Source organism: Netta rufina (genome assembly GCF_964035555.1).
Source record: "Netta rufina genome assembly, chromosome: 4".
Classification (NCBI taxonomy): domain Eukaryota; kingdom Metazoa; phylum Chordata; class Aves; order Anseriformes; family Anatidae; genus Netta; species Netta rufina.
In genome coordinates this window covers 73,525,092-73,546,950 of record NC_140127.1, presented here as the reverse complement: position 1 = coordinate 73,546,950, position 21,859 = coordinate 73,525,092, and positions in this window count along the sequence as shown.

The following is a 21,859-nucleotide window of genomic DNA, read 5'->3' as shown; positions in this document are numbered from 1 at the left end:
TTGTGGCTGGAGGTACAGCTTTGACTCCCTCGTTATTATGCCGTTTGCAGGGAGCTGGATGTGTCATGTAACTGCGATGTAAGTTTTTGAGTAGTTGCTTTTTCAGTGCTTTTTATTTTACTGCAGTAATCAAAGAGAAAAATCATTTCTTTGACATGTTATGTGAATCCAACAGAGAAATGCTGGAGGGAGGCTTTGGGATTTGCTAGCTGCATATTCTGCTGGCAACATAAAGGAAGGGTTGGGATAATTCCTGCACCTTTGATGGGTTTGTGCTATCTCCAGATATTGCTGAATCACTGAGGCTATAGAACTTCCACCTGGAACTCATTAAAACATGGAGGGCAAGCAATATTTGTGTCTAAAATGTACCATATTGATGCACATATTGGATTAACTTTTGTTTCCTTTTTTAAATGCCACCACAGAGAAAGTCACTGCATGTACGTAATAAGGTCTCTTCTCACTACCACTTCCCAGAATATCCAGAGACATAAATGGATATGTGGTCCTTCTGGGTGTGCGTGGGGAAGCCTTTGGCAGCTTCTTGTTTGTAGCTTTTATTTACTAATTAGAAAAAAGTGTCAGAAGTCTTTGTTCCTCATGGGGTCCCCTTGCTGTCTATACATTGAACAACTGCAGGAGTGTACCTGTGAATGTCCAAGTGAGACAGTAAGAGGAACCATGAATAAAAACATGGTGTGGAAAATATTTGGGAGCCACTGTTAATGGATATGGTATGTTCATATGGTATGTTCATTTTGGCCACGCCTTGAGTGCTGTGTTCAGTTTTGGGCCCCTCACTACAAGAAGGACACCGAGGCCCTGGAGCGTGTCCAGAGAAGGGCTATGAAGCTGGTGAAGGGCCTGGGACACAAGTCCTGTGAGGAGCAGCTGAGGGAGCTGGGGGTGTTTGGTCTGGAGAAAAGAAGGCTCAGGGCAGAGCTCGTTGCTCTCTGCAAGTGCCTGAAAGGAAAGGGTGGGAAGCTGGGGGTTGGCCTCTTCTCACAGGTAACTAGTGACAGGACCAGAGGGAATGGCCTCAAGGTGTGCCAGGGGAGGTTCAGGTTGGAAATGAGGAGACATTTCTTCTCAGAAAGAGCAGTCAGATGTGGTGATGGGGTGCCCAGGGAGGTGGTGGCATCACTGTCCCTGGAGGTGTTCAAGGAAAGGTTGGGCCTGGGCATGGTTCAATGGGTGACAGTGGTGTGTTTGGACCAGATGATCTTGAAGATCTTCTTGAACCTTAATGATTCTAGGATTCTGAGACAGGTAACGCCTCTGTCATCCGTGACATCTGTGAACAGGGTCCTCACAGAGACATTCTGATATAGTTTGTTTATTTTAAGACCAGGCCTTTGTCTAACAGTTGCACTAATCTACAGGTATGCTCGATTATGTTGTTGCATATACTGCTATGGCACCTAATGTTGATGATATTCAACCATCCACTTCAGCAGCACCTATGAGCACGTCAGCCAGGCTGCCTTCTCCTGCCTGCATGCCCACTGTGCTAAGCAAATGATAGGTATGGTTCAAACAAAATAAATAACCATTCTTACCCCTAAGCCACACAGTCTAAAAATTATGCATAGCAGGGTGTTAGTAACAGATGGACTGTTACAGTGTATGCCATGAATACCTCCTAAGAAATGAATATATTGTGTATCAATATTGTGGTTGGGGAAATAAAAAAAAAAAAAAAAAAAAAACTCGTGAAGAGTCATTACTGTGAGTAAGCAGTATAGTTTGGCACTTTTGACTGGGGTGGTGGTGGGGGAATAACAAAAGCAATCCTTCTGTATAATGGAATAAATGTCTGTAACACCTCCATTTACATCGGCAGTCAATTCTCACTTGTTAATAGCATGCAGGCTAAACTAAGGGAAATATTAATGGTTCGCAGATTGAGAATTTGCAGAAGAAATTTTTAGTACATAGTGTGCTTTTGCAGCCTATCCAAAAAGGGGGCAAGAGTATGTGTGGGGAGATGCTAACAGAAGTCTTGGAAGACCTTTAATTATAATGGTATAAATGAAGTCTTAGCAATTCACACAGATTTCTTTGTAATAAATGCATCATAGATGTCTTCAGTATCTGCCATAATGTTATAATTTCCTCTGGTAATTATAAGTCTAACTTCTGTGTAGTGAGTTTACATATCTATAAAGCTTAATGTTTCACATCCTACACCATGCTCCCCTGATAACAGCAGTTTGCTGCTACTATTGGCTTTTTATTATACGGCCCACTATTACTGAATATGGTTTGTAATAGCCCATTTCTTTTTTTCCTTACTCCTAGTTTAAAACCAACCATTTTTTTTTAACGCTTGTAATATGCATGTCAGTCAGAGCTGAAACATTTTGCTTGGGGGCAAATTCTGGTCTTCATTGACGGCAAAACTCCCATTCATGTGAACGAAGCCAAGATTTGTCTGCAGCTGCTTACAGCTCATTTCATTTGGAAAAGTGGGCTAGGCTTGTGCTTGGCTTTTGGTAGTGTGTCCTTCCAAGAAGCTGATAACCTTTCTACAAACGTCCTTCCTGAAAGGAAACAATCAGTGGAATGATAATTAAAATGAGTTGAAGCAGAGACTGAATCAACCAGGAGGCCTTAATGGATTAACTCCTTTTTATTCAGGGAACCTTCCAGCACTCTTTCAAGAACAAGGGCAAGCATGAAAGGTGTGTCCCCTAATCTGGAGATCTGCCTAGCAAGAAACTAGCTCATCTGGTGAGAAAACCAAGCCCAATTTTCTGTACCATTTGTTGAACAAATGAACACCTAATCTCTGATTAATTAGGACACTTACACAACTGCCAAACCAGCCCTTAATAGATCTAGTCTCTGATGCCTCTAAAAGCTGAGAAGCCTTAGTCCTTTCTGGCTTTTCTCATGCAGTTGTTCTCATACTGAAGTTTTATTATGCTTTCTGCATTACAATCAGCAAAACCACCTGATTACATTATACAATAGAGTATCTGACTCACTCATAAATATCTCTGAGAATTTTTCAAAACCCCAGGTTGCTAATGTTTAAGTCAACAAGAAGAAAAAATTAGTTCTAGATCTCTTTTCTTAAGGAACTCAGACACTAAAAAAGAAAGTCACAGGGCAAAAATTGCTTCCTACTCTTAAATCCTGTGATGTGTTGCAAGCAAAATAATTCTAAGCTTCCACCAAGGCTGTCCATTCCCAAAGGAGGTAATCTATTAGCTTATTGTACTGTTGCAGGTTACATATTCACTAATGGTTTATTAGTGTGTGTATTGTAGATGATCAACTCTATGATTAATGCACAAGTGCTACCGAGTTTCTCATATTTAATAAATATTTTCAGTACTCTTATTGCTTTATCAACATAAATTACAATAAATGTCTAATAATTGTAAATCAATACAAACTCTGCAGTAAATCATTATGAACCACGGAGCTGTTAAAAAGAGAAAAGCCAATCAAAATATTTTTCATTGTTTTATTGCTTTTTTTTTTTTTTTTTTTTTTTTTTTTTTTTTTAACAAGTGTGCTGGTTGAATCTCCTCTTTGGATACTTTTCCTCAAGATGAGGTTTGAGTTCTTAGTTTTCCTATAGGCTGACGAGGCAACTGTGATTCTTGAGGTCTGTGGTTAACTTAATTTTACCTAGTCTCTGGTAATCCTTTCCTTTCTCTTCTATTTAGTTATTATAATTGAAACTTGTGCATGCGCTGAAAACAATGCACCCTTAACTTCTCAAAGAACAGACTGAACCACACATCCTTGGTTTCAGCACAGAGTGGGCCTTAGGATGAGCCTTCTTGTCTAAATTTATTTTGGACGATGTAGCTTTCCCATGGCTGCTCCTCTGGGCGTCCTCTACTAGCAACGTGAGAGGGAAGTCTTTAAAGAGCAAATCCCAAAGTAGCTCACTAAAGCAGGAAGGATGCATCTTCCTCCACAAGTGACAAAAAAGGGATGACTAACTTTGATTCAACACCTACCTATTGGATGGCTTAAGTTAAGGAGAATGAATCATTCTGCTAGTGTACTGGTCTCCCTCATCTTTGTAGAACAAGAATTCTGTTGTCGCTTCTGCTTTTATGTAGTTCTTGCTCCAACGTATCTAATAGTTCAATCTTCCAAAGAAATTTTACTGAATCATATTATTGAGTTGAAGGTACATGGAGTCTGGGTACGCAGAGACTAAAGCCTGCTGAATTTAACTGCAGGAAATGCCATTTAGTGAACAGGTTTTCAATAAATTTTAGTATGGCTATTTGCACTGGATTGGCCAATCTGTTTAATGCTTCCTGCCCTTACAATGTGGGCCATTACATATGGGATGATTTCAGGTAGTCAGGATTGTAATGTGAGTGAAAGTACTTCTAACAACCAAGTCTTTACTCTGTTGGAGTGAGTCAGTCCCAGCCAGCAGAACTGTTCAAATTACTGCCCGTTCCTGAATTATCCATTTAAAAAATCACTTCTCACCAATTCCAATCACTAGCACTGAGGACTTCTATCAAACCTCTGCTCAATATAGTTTATAACGAGTACAACTTAAGACACCTTCCACAAACAGCCCTTTGACTGGATATTTATACTTGCTTTCCTGTATGTAAATAGTCTATCTTAATTTTACTCACCAAATGAAACAATTGTAAACTACTGATGAGTAGATTTCAACGCATCTTTCTCTCTTAATCACCAGGAAATATTTGCCTGAATTTCTGCAGAGGGAAGATAGCCAGCAGCTGGGGAGTATTTTGCAAGGCAAGATATCATTACCAGTTTGGTGCTACTCTGCCTGTTAAACTTCAGAAAATTGTAATGCAAGGAGATATAGCTGCAGGTACAGCAGGTATTTAATCAAGTTTTCCCACTTCTCCCTTTCAAGTTGTGATTAACAATTAGTAAGCTCTGTTAAACTCTTGCCTGCTGCTCAATAAACGGATCTGATTGTCAACATATTTCCTTCCTAGTGACATCCTTAAATATGCCCACACAGATTGCTCCCACTTGAGGCGAACTTTTAAAACAGCATCCACAATTTCAGATGAAGGCAATATATGCAGACATGACCCAAAATACGACAGAAGCCTATTAGAGTATTTAGGTACCATTTGCTTTGCAGGAAGCTTTCTGTTGACTTTCTCAAAAAAAATCAAGGATGATCAGAGAGAGGAGAAAAAAAATAAGAAACTGATGTGCGTGGGAGAATGAAGGACAGAAGATATTAATTCTCAGAGTCAGTGAACTGTAGTGTATAAAATGAAGCCCTGGGAACATATGCCACATGCTTGTGAAGCGCTGAATGATACCAACACTCCTTTTCAGCAAGCACAAACAAGCCAGCCAGATAGGAAGATGCCGTGAAATGAAAAGGGAAAGAAAACAATAGAATTATCTGTTTTAATTTTCCCCAAAGGACAATGCAACTTATCACACCAGCTACAAAAGTGCATAAACTGTGGCCTAATATTGAAGGTTTATAGATTATAAACTCAGAAGAGACAATTACATTAACCTAGTCTAACCTTTGGTACAGTTCATAATATATAAGCTTTCCCTGAGCACTTCTTGCATCAAGGCTATAACTTCTTGCAGTGTTGGGGCTCTTCTAGAAAAGCATCCCAACATTAAGACTTAAAATGATGAGGGAATCAATACCATGCTTTAGTAATTTGTTACACGGGACATCAGTGGCTTAAAAATGTGTGTTTTATTTCCAAAATGATTTAAATGGTTTTGCCCACTGGCTTCTGCTATGCTTTTGTCAGCTTGATTAAAGAGTTTTCCATTATCAGAAATCTTCTCTCCGTGTTCCTACTTTATAGATTAGAAGGTGACTTAATCATAATCTGTTCTCAGATAAACTAAATAAATCAATCTTGTTTAGCTTTTAACCATAAAGAAGGATTCCAGACCTCTATGGATCCAAATACCCTTCTAGTCACTGCATGATGTGGTCCCAGATCTGATATCTCTGACATAGTTTCTGTCTTTCTGTGACATTTACCTTGTTTTAGTGAACCAAGTAGTTTAAGTTGGACCATCTTGTCAACTGTTTCAGAATACTCTCTGAAACCAGCCATTCACTGTGGTTATTTCTTATAACTCAAAGCTCTCACTGATAAGTAGTGTAGGGATGCCATCTGATTGCTTATCACAGTTCTATAAGGCAGTACAGTTATAATGCAGATTTTTTTTCAGAGACTTCTGGTTGATTCTGTTCACATTACACTTGCAAACATTCCTCACAGAAAAACACAAGTATCTTGCTTGTACATATTTAGATTAGTTTCTGCATTCTAGTTCAGCTTTTCACCTCTGGATGGCACCTTCATAGCCCCCTTCTGATGACAAAGCTTGGAAGACATTATGACTTTATTTGCCTTTAATTAAATGGGCGTAGTGGTCTTGGTACCATTTTAGTGAGCAAATATCTGCTTCTTAAACTTATCAAAATAGCTAATACAGTTTACATCCTGATTGGTCAGAGACTGTGAATACCACAATCTACTCTCTTTACTTGCACATATGAGAGGTGCTAACAGTATTTGTGGCAGCATATGGGCTAGTTTCACATCACTGCTAAAATATTTCCAAGCTGCATCAATACGGAAGAGTAGTCAGAGAGACTTTGACTTGGTTACTCTGTCACTTGTATGAGGAAAGGCTTTTGTAGCTCTAAGCGTAAGGGCGACAATTCTGGGGAAAAGGCTTACTACATTAACAACTTTTTTTAACCTTTCTTCTCATTTACATGTGTTTCAACAGTCTTACAGAAGGTGGTAGCAGCTACCCTAAAGAAAGGATTATGCATGACTCCCTTTTACAGGAAATACAAGATTTGTATTTATTTATTTATTTATTTATTTATTCCTTCATATGGACACCACTTTGCTCTTTAATTCTCTATGGTATTTATATAAGAAGCAGTTGAAGTAATTCTCAAAAAATATGCTAAGAAATAGGAACATTTCATGTGTTGTTCATGTGTTTATGGCCAAGAAGTCAAATTTAAATCGGAATCTCAGCACCATAATCTTTTAGCAAATGTTACCAGCTGTTCAGCTCCACGCTTTCTTCTAAAAGTGAGTAAGAAAACGAAAATCCATCATATCAGTCAGCTAGAGGTTCTTAGTACTCTTACCTTGACAGATGATACATCAGAGTGCCTGGAAATCTCAGTTTTAATGGGCTGGGATCCATCTTCCTGCAAATACTAAAATAAAAATATGTGTCAAGTCATTTATCGAGTGAGTCTATACATATATAGGCTCACTTTTTATATGTTCTTCTGAGAAGTAGTACTTAATTTTTCTTCTACACCTAATATGTTTGACTATATTTTTCTTCATGGAAGGGCCCAATGAAAGTAGGATGAGGACTCTAGTGCTTTGATATCCTTCCAAATTCAAAGAAGTGTGAGAATACTTAAGGGGAGGGGTTGGGGAGGGAAGGGATGCAGAGAAATAAAATAGGTAGGAAATTTCTGAGAAGTTCCGCAAAAGTTTGGGGGGAGGAGGGGGAGGGACTTTTGAAAGTGGAATAAAAATGCTACTGTTTTTCTTCCCCCTATATCTTACAGTCAATGGGATCTCAGGGCAAAAAAATCCTTCTTTGTATGCATATGTAATTTTATATTATATATATATAACTCTAAATTCTCTCTACATAGAATTATATATATAAATTGATATATTGTCATATATATGATATCTTACCTAAATTTTGTTCTTCTCTCATAGCTGTGCAGGGTCCTGCATGAGAGAGCACAGATGCTGAACATGCTGTTAGATGTTACTGTAGTAAAGATCAATATATAAACTTAGCGTAATAAAGATAAATAAATTATCTGGGGGTGAGCATGGTTCTTAAACAGTATAACACAACAGTAAAACAGTGTTTTACAGTGGACAGCTGAAATATGTGATGTAAAATCACATCTAATCTAGGCTCTGTGCCAGATAGGTGTGACCCTGGTGGCAATGGGAAATAACACAGATTACACAGTACACTTCTAGTACCATAGAAACAGTCCTGGAAATATGATCTTTTAAATTATTTTTTCTCCTTTCTGGAGGGGGAAAAATAACAAAAAAAACAAACAGACAAAACCCTATACAGAAAAGCTGGTTGCCTGTATGCCTTATACCAGCCAAGCCTAATGACACTGGGGTTTGTTTGACAGCAAAACTGCTGGAATAACTGAGGAAAACAAATAGCGTTTAAATCCACAACGTTTAGTATTTCTTGTAGGAAGGAGCTGGCTAAGTATTAGAGTAACTCAGATGCTAGCTCCACTTGTGTTTCTATATCAAATAATATTTTGCCTTTAAAGGCAATCCCCTTCATTCCCCAGCACTAGCCTGTTTGACCCATTAATCTGTTATGACACTGACCTTTGGCAATATTCTCAAACTTTGCTGTCCAGCTGTCAATTTATCATCTATATAGCTCCATTTTTTCCCTTGTGCTACTGTTTGACACTGGAAATGCTCCACACTAAAATCCAAACATCTATAACCTTATCTTTCTTCAGATCCCAACTTACAGTTCATCTTTCACAAAACCTACTCATGTCATTACAGACCAATTCTTCTCTTGGCTTCTCACCTCCAGCTTCTTCCCTTGCATTAGCAACAGCAAACATGCTAGAAATACATGAAAACCTGATTTCATTCTTCTTATTGTCTGCTGACCGAAATGAAAGAAAAAAAATCAATTTTTTGATAATACATTTTACTTTCATTTTTAGTCAGGCTGGCAAAAAATGAGAAGAAAGATGAAATTATTTAGAAATGGAAACAAATGTTTGACCCTAGATACAGTAATTCAAATTGTTTCTTAAACTCCATTTGTATTATAGTAGAATTGATTTTTTTTTTTTATGAAACACTTTTATTTAAAAACAATATTTTCCAGCTTCTCCATTTTTCAAATAGTAAGTGCATATTTTCATTGACATGATACAGTTTCTTTTCATTTTCATCAAAAAGACTTGATTGGAAAAACGTCTCATACTCAGTAGCATGGGTAGAACAGACAACATTGCAATACTTCTTTGCTATGTACATTTCTGTGCAAATTCAGTCTTCACATCTTGTGCTTTAATCTGAAAAGTTTTCTGGGCAATAACATCTCCATTTAGAGTTTGTACAACACCTGTCACAAAGAAATCTGGACTTCAGTACAGCCTTTCCGGATATATTCCAAAACAAATACCAGTGATGGGTGGAAATCACCTACCTATCCTGTTCTTTCCAGGTTTAGACTCACATGAGATGTCTCACAAGAACTATACTGAGCAGAGATATTCACATGAATAAAATAATGGTGTTTATATACCCAAGAGGAAGCACTTAAGTGTTGTTTAATGTAAAAGAACAGAACTATTAAAAACAGCATAAATATTGCCAAGAATCTTGGCAAGAGATGATATATTACTTAAAGAATTTATCTATATCTATTATTGTAAACCTTTGGCAAGACAACAACAGAAAATTTAGCCAAGGTGTTGGCTTAAAGGTCTGAAAAATGCTTGAGAAGCTTTGGATAGGAAAATTCACTATCTGGTATGCTTTAAATGGCTTTCAAAGCCAAACCTACTTGGTCACAACTGTACTTGAGGAGCACTGAGATGACTGTATATGGCTGCTGTTGGAAGACATGTGTAGAAGACAAGATAAAACATCCAATCTTGGAGCCACCCACTATCTATCCATGCATCTGGTGCAGTCATTAAAAATGGCTAGTGTATGTATGTGTGTGCATGTACGTATACAGAATCATAAAGGTTGGAAAAGACCTTCAAGATTATCTGGTCCAACCATCAACGATATATGTTTATATGTGTATATGTGTATTTATCTCCTGGCATTTGGAGACAATATTCCCATTGAGTCAGGGCTTGCTCCCACAGGTCATATCTAGCCAAAGCTAGATACAGACTCCCTAGCTCTATGTCCTGTTCAGCAGCAAAAATCCTGGTGGAAAGCAATGATCTCGAAGTTCTGGCCTGCTTTCTGTTAAGATATACAGAATTTCTTAATATCACACAAAGGACATAAAGTATATAAAGGACATAGGATATCATATAGTGTAACTGCAGTAATTATTCCTAGCTCAAGCACAGAACGAAGTCATCCCGTTTCTTTTTCCCTCTCCCCCCTGATTCCCTCTTTCCTGCAGCACTTTGTAGGTTTGGGACTATAATCAGCAATTCTGTGTGAAAACTTATCATCTGATTAAGCACCGTTGGTTCAAGCTGATAGGAAGAATTGCCTAAAAATAAGGAATCAATTCTGAGCCAAGTGTTGTAATTTTAAAACCACTACTTAAAAGGTATACAGTAATGTAATTAGTCAGGGATGTAATTAGAAACATTCTGATGATGGTGGTTTGAGTGAATGACATTTTATGCTTAGTCCCACATTTTGGAAATGCTACAACCTGATTCAAGATCTGAAAATAACTTTTGCCTTGAACTTTTTACACTGCAGAACTGGAAAAAATAATCAGGAATCTCTCTGAGGTGACATTCTCCCGACACTTCCCCAAAATGCCTTCTCTACAACACTGCTGTTGTATCATAGTCTTTATTCAGATGAAAAAGCAATTTCAGGTGCCCCAGCTTCATGTCAGATTGAGTAAAGACTAATCTGACTTTCAATCTTGAAGACGTTCTTTAGGGCAGCGTGTTATACAGACACATTTAATAGATGTTCTGCTGATGTACTCTAACTGTTGTATTTATTAGCATTAGGCTTCTTTCTCAATTCTGCCACATAAAATCTTGGCTTGTGGAAGTATTCAATTAAAAAGTTTCAATTTCCATGGAAAATGGCATTACTTATTTATTTTCTCAGCCGTCTAGAGTAGAGCTTCAGGGTGAAGTTACCAACTTCTTAGCATGTAATCTTGTATACGGGTTTGTGGTTAACTGTCCCTGTATGCAAATGCAAGTTAAACTGACTTAAGCCATCCTAAAATGAAAGAGAATCAAACTTAACCAGTGTTGACTTATTTATTTAACAGGGCAAGGGCAAATACATGAAGACGTATCATGGTGTAACTTGTAAGACTTTTGTATCTGAACAGCACTTTACAGTTTAGACCAAGGAAATAAATACTTGGGCTAGAACTACCATTTGGATAAGCTTCAGAGATTTTTCTGTGGGGAAAAAAAAAAAAATAAAATAAAAAAAAAATCAGGATTACTACTATTTTGTGAATGAGACCAAAAACTTATAAAATTAGGTGGTATTTTGCAGTTACCTATCCTAGTGAGAGTACTGTTACCAGATGTCTTAATCTCATTATTTTGGTGGAAAAGTAATAAAGATGTTTTTTCTAAGGATGTAATAATAACAAAAAGTTAATAATCATGAACAGAGAAATTTGAAATGGATATGAACAGAAAAGATTTCACTGAGGGTCAGTGTTATGGATGGTTCTTCATGAACATTAGCAAGGAAAAATATATAGTTTGGGGTAGAAGTTCAGACTAAAACTGTAAGAACGGCTTCAAGTTTGGCAGTATAGATCTGAAGTCCTTTGTGCATACAGTTATGAATCTGGAGTTTTATATTACATAAATTATATATTAAAAAATTATTTATATATTAATATTATTTAAATATTAAGAAACCGAAAGGAATCAAACAAAAAAGTCTTCTTGGTATATTTGAAAACTGTTCATTCCAGGAGAAAGCAACTGATATATTTTTAATGGCAGAAGCATGCATCATTTTGCTTCTGTGTACACTGATGGAAAATTGGATAATTTCAAGGTTGTATAACCTGTTCCTTTTCTTCTTCTTCTTTTTTTTTTTTTTTTTTTTTTTTATTCTTCTGTGAAAGTTGGAAGGTTAGGTCTCTATAATTTGCAGAATCAAATGTTCTTTCACATGGCCAACGGCATCCTGGCTTGTATCAGGAACAGTGTGACCAGCAGGGCTAGGGAGGTGATCGTCCCCCTGTACTCAGCTCTGTTGAGGCCGCACCTCGAGTACTATGTTCAGTTTTGGGCCCCTCGCTACAAGAAGGACATGGAGGTGCTTGAGCGGGTACAGAGAAGGGCGACGAAGCTGGTGAGGGGCCTGGAGAACAAGTCCTACGAGGAGCGGCTGAGGGAGCTGGGCTTGTTCAGCCTGGAGAAGAGGAGGCTCAGGGGCGACCTTATCGCTCTCTATGGGTACCTCAAGGGAGGCTGTAGCGAAGTGGGGGTTGGCCTGTTCTCCCACGTGCCTGGTGACAGGACGAGGGGGAATGGGCTTAAGTTGAGCCAGGGGAGTTTTAGGTTGGATCTTAGGAAGAACTTCTTTACTGAAAGGGTTGTTAGACATTGGAACAGGCTGCCCAGGGAAGTGGTGGAGTCACCATCCCTGGAAGTCTTCAAAAGACGTTTAGATGTAGAGCTTAGGGAAATGGTTTAGTGGGGACTGTTAGAGTTAGGTCAGAGGTTGGACTCGATGATCTTGAGGTCTCTTCCAACCTAGAAAATTCTGTGATTCTGTGATAATCAGTGATGGATGGAACGTACAGATGTTTCATCATTTAATGCTTAGTGAAGCTCTATCCAGAGTTTCTTCAGATCTCCTTATCTGTTACATACTATCCTGCGTATAAGTATTACTGATTTTTGCTATACTAAATTCTTTCCACTGAGTGACTTTCTTTAACAGTGTTTCATGATCATTAATTATTCTCCCAATGGCATTCTGGTTTTATTTTTTTATCTTTGATCTTCTGTTTTTGTTTCTTTGCGTTTGGAGGGGATGTTTGCTATGGTGGGTTATTTCAGAATCAATCTATCATTGAGAGGTAGTATCAGTTAAATAACTCCTATTTACTGCAGACTTGGTATTTCTCTCTGAGCGCAGTAAAGTGTTAAATAGCTGCCTTATGCTTGGCACAATGCAGTAAGCCCACAACTCCATGACACTATACTCACTGTGAGAGAGGGACAGTAGCAGCAGACTGAGTGGACATCAGTGCCTTGGAGAAAAGCCTTGCATTGTACCCTGTGACTTGTTTTTCTTGCTTGTGACATCTTGCAGATTTTTGTTTAAAATGTGCATAATTTTGTAGATACAGCACTTACAGACTCTAATCAGCAGTTAAGATAAAACAGTATGGCTTTTGTTCCCCTCCTAAAGCTCTTTTCATGTAGTGTCACTAGTTGCTCAACAGCCGCATTTATTCTGAACATCTTGTACAGCCCATGCAGTCCACATCAAGAACGTTCCTCAATCATTTTTCCTACAACAAACACTTTCAAAATACTTTTTATCCCAGGTTTATGAACCAAGATTAATCCTGTGTTAATGTCTGTCCTTACTCATCCTGCAGCTGTGCCTGACCCCCCAAAACGTCAAAGCACAACTCCCCCACTGTGCCATCATCCGCTCACTTTGCTGATGGCCCTGATTTGGCTAAAAAAAGCCCCAAATGTGAACACTGGAGGAGGAGGAGGTCAAGCTGATCCCTAACAAGACAGTTCTGACAAAATCATGTAGGAGGATTTCTTTTCATTTCAACCCTAGAGGCATATAAGTAGACCAAAACTAACAAGTGCCAGATATAAATCTGGTACAAATGGATCTCTTTTTAGTTGAATGGAGTAATGCATCTTTCTACCATCTGATGATTTGGCCCTTTACTTCTCATTAGTAAGAAATAAATATGTTTTTATAGATGGAGGAAAACCAAAACACATTAGCTTTGAAGGCTGTTCATCAGTTCTTGTGCAACACCACTTAGATTAAGTTGGGAAAACTTAATTAAAAACATGAAATTTAAATTTCTCTTGAGAAATTAAGTGCAGGTCACTTCTTTCTGTATATGTGACTGACCCCCTTATTGCTGTTTGCTTTCTGTACTACTGTAAATTAACTAAACAAAACTGAATCTGTGGATTAGAATTACACTGTGCTGTTTACAGGAAAACAGTTTTGTGCTGCCCTTATAGTAGGGGGGCAGACGAGAGCTTGACATTTGCCTCTGCTGTTTGCCAACAGCCAGCTGGTCTGACAGCATATGTGTACTAGCAGAAGAACTGGCACGAGTACAGCTTTAAGTAGCATGTGCTATTTCCTGCAACAAGGGGGTCAAAAACCTGGACACGGTGAAAGCTGGAGATACTTTAAGATTTTGAGAGCTATATATAGAAAATGTAGGACAGAAATCCATAGAAAGAGAAGTCTTCACTATTTATGGAGCAGTTTATTACACTTTGTGCATAAAGAACTGAATATTGGGGTCCTCTTAACAAGAATTTACCTAGAAAAGCTTCAATACCTTGTCAATCTTAGGGTCTGGTAAGTAATTTTGAGTTGGTTTTTGTAAATATATAGAGTCTATGGCTGCAAACTTTTTCCCTCTCTGTTTAAATTTGTAGTACAAAAAATTACATTCCCCATTGAAATCAGTACTGCTTTTTTTTTGTGCGGGCAAGAGTGTTTGCCCCATAGCATTGTAGAAAAGAAAAGAAAGGAAAAGAAAATAAAAGAAAATAAAAGAAGAAAGAAGGGAGCGTATAAGCTGTTCACTTGATTACAATTTTAAGACCCAGCTCCCACAGTGGGATATCACTGTATCCTAATACTTTGGTGCCTAGGAAGCTCCCCCAGAGAACTCACTAAACCACCTGCTTCTCTCTTATGCTGCACAAAGCACAAGCATCGAGGTTGCATCAGAGGCTATTTGCAACCCAAGGCCACGTGCAGCTCAAAAACATACCTTCAGATCACCTGAGCTGACAGGTATGTTCCAGCACTGGATGGGGGGCACACAAATCACTCACAGCCCCTTTCCACCATGAGCCCAGCGAAGGGGCAGAGCCAAGCCACTAAGGGACATTAGGAAGGTCTGGGACATCCAGGGTGTCTGATGGATTTCAAACCCATGGTTCCTGCTTCAAGGAGTGGGTACAAAGCCGGAAGAGCTGTTGAACTGCCTGTCAGCTGGACATGTACACATGTGCACAAAAGCACATATTCTGGGGATCTGGGGAGAAGGAGAAAAAAAAAAAAAAAAAAAAAAAAGGAGGAACTTAATTTTGTAGCATTTATTAATTTGTTAGTCTTCAGGCTTGCTAAGCAGAGTGCAGGAGGTGAGGGGAGGGGGAGCAGTCCCCATTCCTGCTATTTGACATGAGGAATAAAGAAAAGAGAATCCATTTATTACCTGAATCTGTGGTCTACTGGTCTGTAGTCTGCTCTCCTTTAGCTCTAGGAAGACTATATTTCTAACTTGTATTTGGCTGATACTAAGATGGTTCTAGGTTGAATTGTAAAGACAGGAAGGTTCAGAAGGTGCATACGAGTCAATGTGCAGGAGGTCTGCATTACAGCCAGAAACAGCATCTTCTTCTCCCGTGCTGCAGTCCCAAGTCTAAGCACTCTGTTACTACTGCTCTGTTTCAGAAGAAAGGCTTTCAGTTTTACTTTAGCTTACGTTTTGGTTCCAGATAGCTAGCATCTTATTTTTAATTTCCGCTACCCTATCGTGAGATAATTTTCCAAGTGTACATCATTAGGATCATTTACCTCAGTAATTTGGATAGACTCATTAAATTGCTTCCTTTTCGTCTTCACAAATGAACCATATTTAATGGCTGTATTACATAACATACACGAGCGAGAACTACTCTGAACTTTCTTGAAGGGCAGTTTAGTTCTGTTCTACCACATTTATCTAAGCATCTAACTCTCATTTTTAAGATGCCAAATGTTCTTTCAATTACTATTCTGGTCACTTTTTGAGTTTCATTATAATTTATAACGATACAGTACTCAGAGAGAATCTGGAGATAAAACAGAGAGAGATTAGGCAATTTTTCAAGTGATATCTGCTGTCACCTTATAAAGAAAAGGAAAGATTGTTATAAAATGTCTTCAGCATATTCGAGTGTATTGGAATACCTAAACGTTCACTTACTAAGAAAATGTTCTTTCACAAACATACTGTTTGCATATAACATTACAGAAAACTGGGTGGGAGAAGCGAGATGCATAATAACATGGTAGTATTAAAGCATATATGCTCTAGATGTTATAATTTCAGCTCAGACCTGACATCCATGCAGCTATAACTCAACTGCCTTGTAATTTACATCTTTATAATCCCCTGCAACTAATAAAAGGTACGCCAATTAAGATGTTAACTGAACAAACGGAGGATCTTGTGATAACAACCTTTGCTCACTCCTTCCCTTTTTACCACCAATATTAGCATGAGGTGCTTCATTATGGCCAGACCAGATCGTGCTGTTCCTTTGTTCCTGCAAAATCTTGCCTTGTGGGCAGCAACCTGGCAGCCTCCCCATCACCGGACGCTCCCTGGTGTTCCTGTAATGTGATGGAGGGAGTTTCATATGGAGGCAGAGCGAAGAGCCAGTGTACATCATCATCACACTTCACCGGCACTGAAGACAGAAAGAGTTCAGGATATTTTGTCATTAACATAAATAAAAGTGGGTATAGTATATATTATTATACACTATAAAAGGCACTCACAATATGTTCAGCCACTCACCAAATAATGAAAGTATATATTCAATATATTAATGCAGCATAATTAATATTCTAAATGGCTCACGGCCTGACACCCATGTTTATTTTTTAAAAAAATGCTCATCTTTTGTGATTGTTTGCATGCCTTTTCCTTAAAAAAATCAGTAAGCTTTTAAAAACGTGTTTACAGAGTTGAATAAATCACAGATTTTAACTGCACAGGCAGCTTTTTAGTGTAGGTTAAGAAAGCGTATCAGTAATGAACAGCTTGAGCACCATTCATGTGATGGCCTATACTGACCATCTACTTTTAGAGTATCAGATGCTGAATAGTAAGGTGTTTTGTTTTGTTTTTCTCCTTTCCACATGTAAACATTTTTTTTAATTGGCTGTTATGCTGTTATTTCTGACTGTGCTCCTCCATGTGTCCATTGCTAGTGTAGCAATTACAGAAATGCTCAGTACCCCTGTCCTTCCGACCACAACGTAAATTTCTACCTGTTGAGTGTTTAAACAAGCTGTGGAGAAACCAGGTCAGCGTGCATAATACATCTCAGACCTGAGTGAATGAATGCACGATGGCTCTCAGTGATAGCAGAAGGCTTCTTTGGAAATAGGAATTCACAGAATCAATTTACCTGCGTATTCCCAGTACATGCTGCCATGTTTGAGTTAGCAAAGATAGATACATAATAGAAAGCATCTGATGCATGCTGCTTTTTGATGCACAGTACAAATAGTTTAACAACAGACACACCTAAATGCATGTGCAAACAATATATCATCCTCAAGCCAAATGTCTTTTAACAGAGCCAGAGCTCTGTTAAAAAAAATCTTGACCAGGAGCACTTTTCTTTTTCTTTTCTGTTCCTCAAAGCTCTCCCAAACCACATGCATTTATACCTGCTGGCAGGAAAAAAAAAAAAAATAACAAAAGCTTTAAAATAAACAAATATACAATAATAATAATATACAAAAATAAACAAAAATAACAAAGCTTTAAAATAAAAGCATAAAATAAATATATATTGCTCCTTGCAATTCAACTACAAAAAGTCCTATTACTGTTGATGTGTGTGTGGAGAGTGGAGGTAGCTAGAGTTTGAATATTAAAAGCAATTGCTTAACATTTTGTAATAAGAATCATTTTTCATAGCACTACATAGCTCATACACAGTTATATGGGATCATCCTCCTCTTTCATTCCCAGCTGCATAACATCTCTGAGCCACCTCTGAGGTTTGGAGAGGAAAAGACCAAGAAAGAAGTCTTCACTGTACCCCTTCAAGCAGAATACCTTTCAACATGTGCTGAAAAAATGCAGGTAACTCCAGCTTCTGCAGTTCCTCGGCTCATCAATCTTAAATCAGCTCTTTTCTGCCTGCCTTTTCAGAATATTATACTTTCTGACTCTGTCTCCCTTCTTCTGTATGCACTCTGGTCATTTTATTCCTTTCTTTGAGACTTTCTCTTTTCCTTGTTTGTTAGCAACTTCAGAGAACCAAGAAATATGATGCTATTAATCAAACTATTTGTAATTTCCTAACAGAACTCAAGCAAACCTTGCTGCTCTGTTGTAGTTCTTGAATCACATTTTGAGGGTGTGTCATAAACCAACACAGATGTCAGCTAGTCTTAGGAGATACAATCAACAGACATCCAAAAAAAAAACCCTTTTCCTTTAAAACCTAGGAGTAATACATGTATATAGGACACACCTGGGTCAATTTCAGGGACTTATATCTATAAATTTTAATTGAACATCTTGAATTGAACAGTAATTTATCAAGTTTATTGCCTCACACAAGTAAACTGTCTTTTGCAGCTCTGTCTCCAACCTATAGTTCTTACACTGATGTCTAAAAGCCTAAAAACAGAAAATAGCCTTTCTAAACTCCTTTCTATACTTCTTGAATGTGAGGACCCAATTCCCAGTTTGGGAAATCTTTTTCCTCATAGAAACTCTGGGTCAACTTCATCCTGTTGTATATGAATGGATGCAGAAAGACATTTTTACTCTTGATGTAATCTCAATCAGCTAACACTTGCAGTGGCCCACTGGCAGCAATATTAAATGAGTTCCTTCTGTAAGATTTCATCAATAAAATTTGTAAGATAAATCTGTGCTGTTTTTATGTCTGTACCTTTAAGAGGCCACCTGTTTCTTATTTACAGAGGAGCAGATGCAATTCCCTGCTTCCATTTGGATTTCACATGGCATTGCGCTACTGGAACAAAACCTAGGACTGTTAATGTTTTCTGGCAATGATCTGCATCTACACCATTGACTTGAGAAACCACTAGAAACCATTTTGTCAATGTTAAATATCATTTATTTTTCAGTCACTTCTTACACAGCAGTAAGGAAAGTCAGTTAAGCTAACAGTACTGTATATAATGACATCACTCATTTATAAGACTAAAGCTATGTTTATGTGGGTTTATGATTATGCAGGTATATGTTAAAGCCCTCAGATGTATGAAAGCAGATGTATGAAATTAGCCCTCATCTTGACTTTGATGAATATGGAAAATTAGAGCATTGAGAAAAGGCCTGGACATTTTTCCCAAAAGGAAAGATAACTTTGTTTTGACAAGAATGACTTCATCTTGACATATTTATAATACAAAATAAAGCTAAAATAGAAATATTTGTAGGAACTGTCATAGCAACCTGTTTTGATTTAATTTGCCAAAATTCCATTATGGAAATCCACTCAATTTTTAGAAAATGCCTCATGCAATTTGCATGAAGAAATCTTTAAATGGAATGGAACCTAGTTCCCTGTCATAGTAATTTCCAAAATAGGATAGCAGTAGTCTTTTTTTCCCCACCACCTACTGTTGCAAGTTCTATGATCATTATAATTTGCTAGATGTTCATTCCATACTTTTGAACAGGTTCATTAATTTAATGAAGTATCATTGTTTTCCTTCCCTTTTTTTTTTTTTAAGGGATGGTTCATTCAGCTGTCATTGAAAATGCAGAATGCTTTGAAAATGTAAATATTCTTGCAGCATCATTCCCATTTGATGTGTGCTTTAGGTAATGCATAACTCTTGACCTGATCGATCAGGATGTACAACCATCTTGAGAAGTAGTATGCTGCATAATTCAACTTGAATGTGCATAGCATTTCTGACAGAGAAATCACAGTTTTTATTGAAATGTAGCATTCTCATTTTACATGGAGCATTATATATGCTTCTCTCACAATTAACAGGTGCATGTGGATTTTCGGAAAGCCATTTTCTTTCTGTTTGAAACTACATCCACCTACAGACTAGAAATGAATGAGCCTGCTGATAGATAATTGCCTGTCTTCCTAAGCCTATGTGATTTATTTGCACTGGTCATGTTGAACAGGCAAACACAAAAAGGAATTCTTTATATCATTCTTTAACTGTCACTGAAAAGTGAGGACAGTGTAAAAGGGTGTGAGACACTTCAGGTTTATTTCTTTTGATTTATGCATCTATTTTTAATCAAAAAAACTGAATTCCACATTGCTGTATTGCTACTGTAGATGATAATAGCTTTCTTAGCTGATCTTTGTGTACTTCATGAAAAAATACCTGAACTTTTATGAAAGTTAATTAAAAAGAAATAGACTCAGTAAATTAGGTTAAAAGATCCATTAAGATGCAAGCAAATGTACATGTAAGCTTGCAACGGATTAGTCACAAGCAGTAGCAGTTCTTGCCAGTGTCTTTCTCTATTTTTTTCTCCATTTTTCTCTTCTTTTTTACTTATAGCTGCTGGTTCTTCAGAAAAATCAACTTTCTGACATTTGCAGGTTTCATCAAGACCTGAAGGAAAAGACTAGAATCATCCATAGACTTTTCATTAGCGATACAGACTACTAACAACCTTATTAACTTTCTTCAGGCGATGTCTTAGTTATAAGTCTCCTGTGCATTTTGCAGGTGTAAATGGAGAGATGCATCATCTTGGACTTCTGTCAATAGAAAAATAAATAAATTAGAAACTTCACCTACTTTAGGACGTGGGAGATATTTTTTGTAATCATCACTGTGTCTAAAACAAATCTTGATTCTATCTCCTCGTGGCTTTGCGCCCACAAGATAGAAAATATATAATAGCATTTCTTCTGATAAAAAGTGTTTAGCAAGTAATATATCACACGTATCTGTTTTAAATCTTAATTAAATACTGAGAATCTTCAAAGTAGTGCAAACCAGACATTATAAGAAAACAAAGGTTAATTTTTATTTTTTTTTTAAATGGGAACAACAGTTCTACAGCTAGTTATCTCCAGATTACCATGACACAATGTTGGATATAGATACTCTTTGTCGTGTTTTGTCTACTAAAAGTCTCATAAAGACAACATGAGTTTGTATAATAGGGCCTGAGTAAGAATCAAAATTTTGCCCAATACTTTTAAAGGACATTGCAAAGAAGGGCTATGATTCAGAAGAATCCCATTTTCACATGGATGAGCAAGTACCAGACAGACTTCCATCCCACCTTGTATGTAGAGAAAGCACAGCAGGATGCAATGATTGAAAGAGCAGAAGGTTGAGGACAGTCATTTCCCTGAAGTGAAGCAAGTCCACTGGCTGTTTTCTTAAATGGAGGAATACTTACTGAACCACATTTGGAAGCCACGGCAGCACAGAACAACCCTTCTGTTCCTCAGACTGAAAATTGTGAAGGGAGTGATTCTTCCTCTGTGGCAGTTATTAGGGTTCAGATATTAATCTTTCTCCCTAAGCTTTTCTTTGGTAAGGAAAAGAAAGGTATTCTAGGGACTGAGCAGTGCCAGAGGAACTTCAGCTAGCTCTGCAGAGGAATGAGCCAAAAATACTTCCTGCAATTTTTATCAGTGTACTTTCTGCCTAGGTCCTCTAACACCTTCTGTCCTCTCTCTTAGAAGCTCAGCCCAGCTTTCTTCTTTGGTCTCTCTCACTCATCCTGTTGTTCTCCCACATAGCCAAGGTACCTGAACACATTCTCTGTGTACATATGTGGCATGTTGTCCTGTAGATTGCAACATAATTGTTTGTTTATCTCCGGTAAGTTTCACTAATTGAAATCCCCAGCAAGAAAAAAAAATATATTCTGGCATTGGATAGGATTCAGTCCTGGCCAGTTTTCCTGCTGCTTTGAAGCAGTATGCAAACATAAGAAAATAGAGCTTGTTTTGCAAGGAGCTAACAACATCAGCAGCACAAGACATGAGGTGTTTACAAACAACAGATGGGAACCAGCTAGAGGGTGGTGGTCAACACGAAAAGCAGCGAGCTCTGCCTAAGAGCTGCTTGCTCAAGGTTTTGGTAAGAGTCAAGAGCTTTAAGGGAAGACAGAAAAAACAATTTTTCTCTTATAT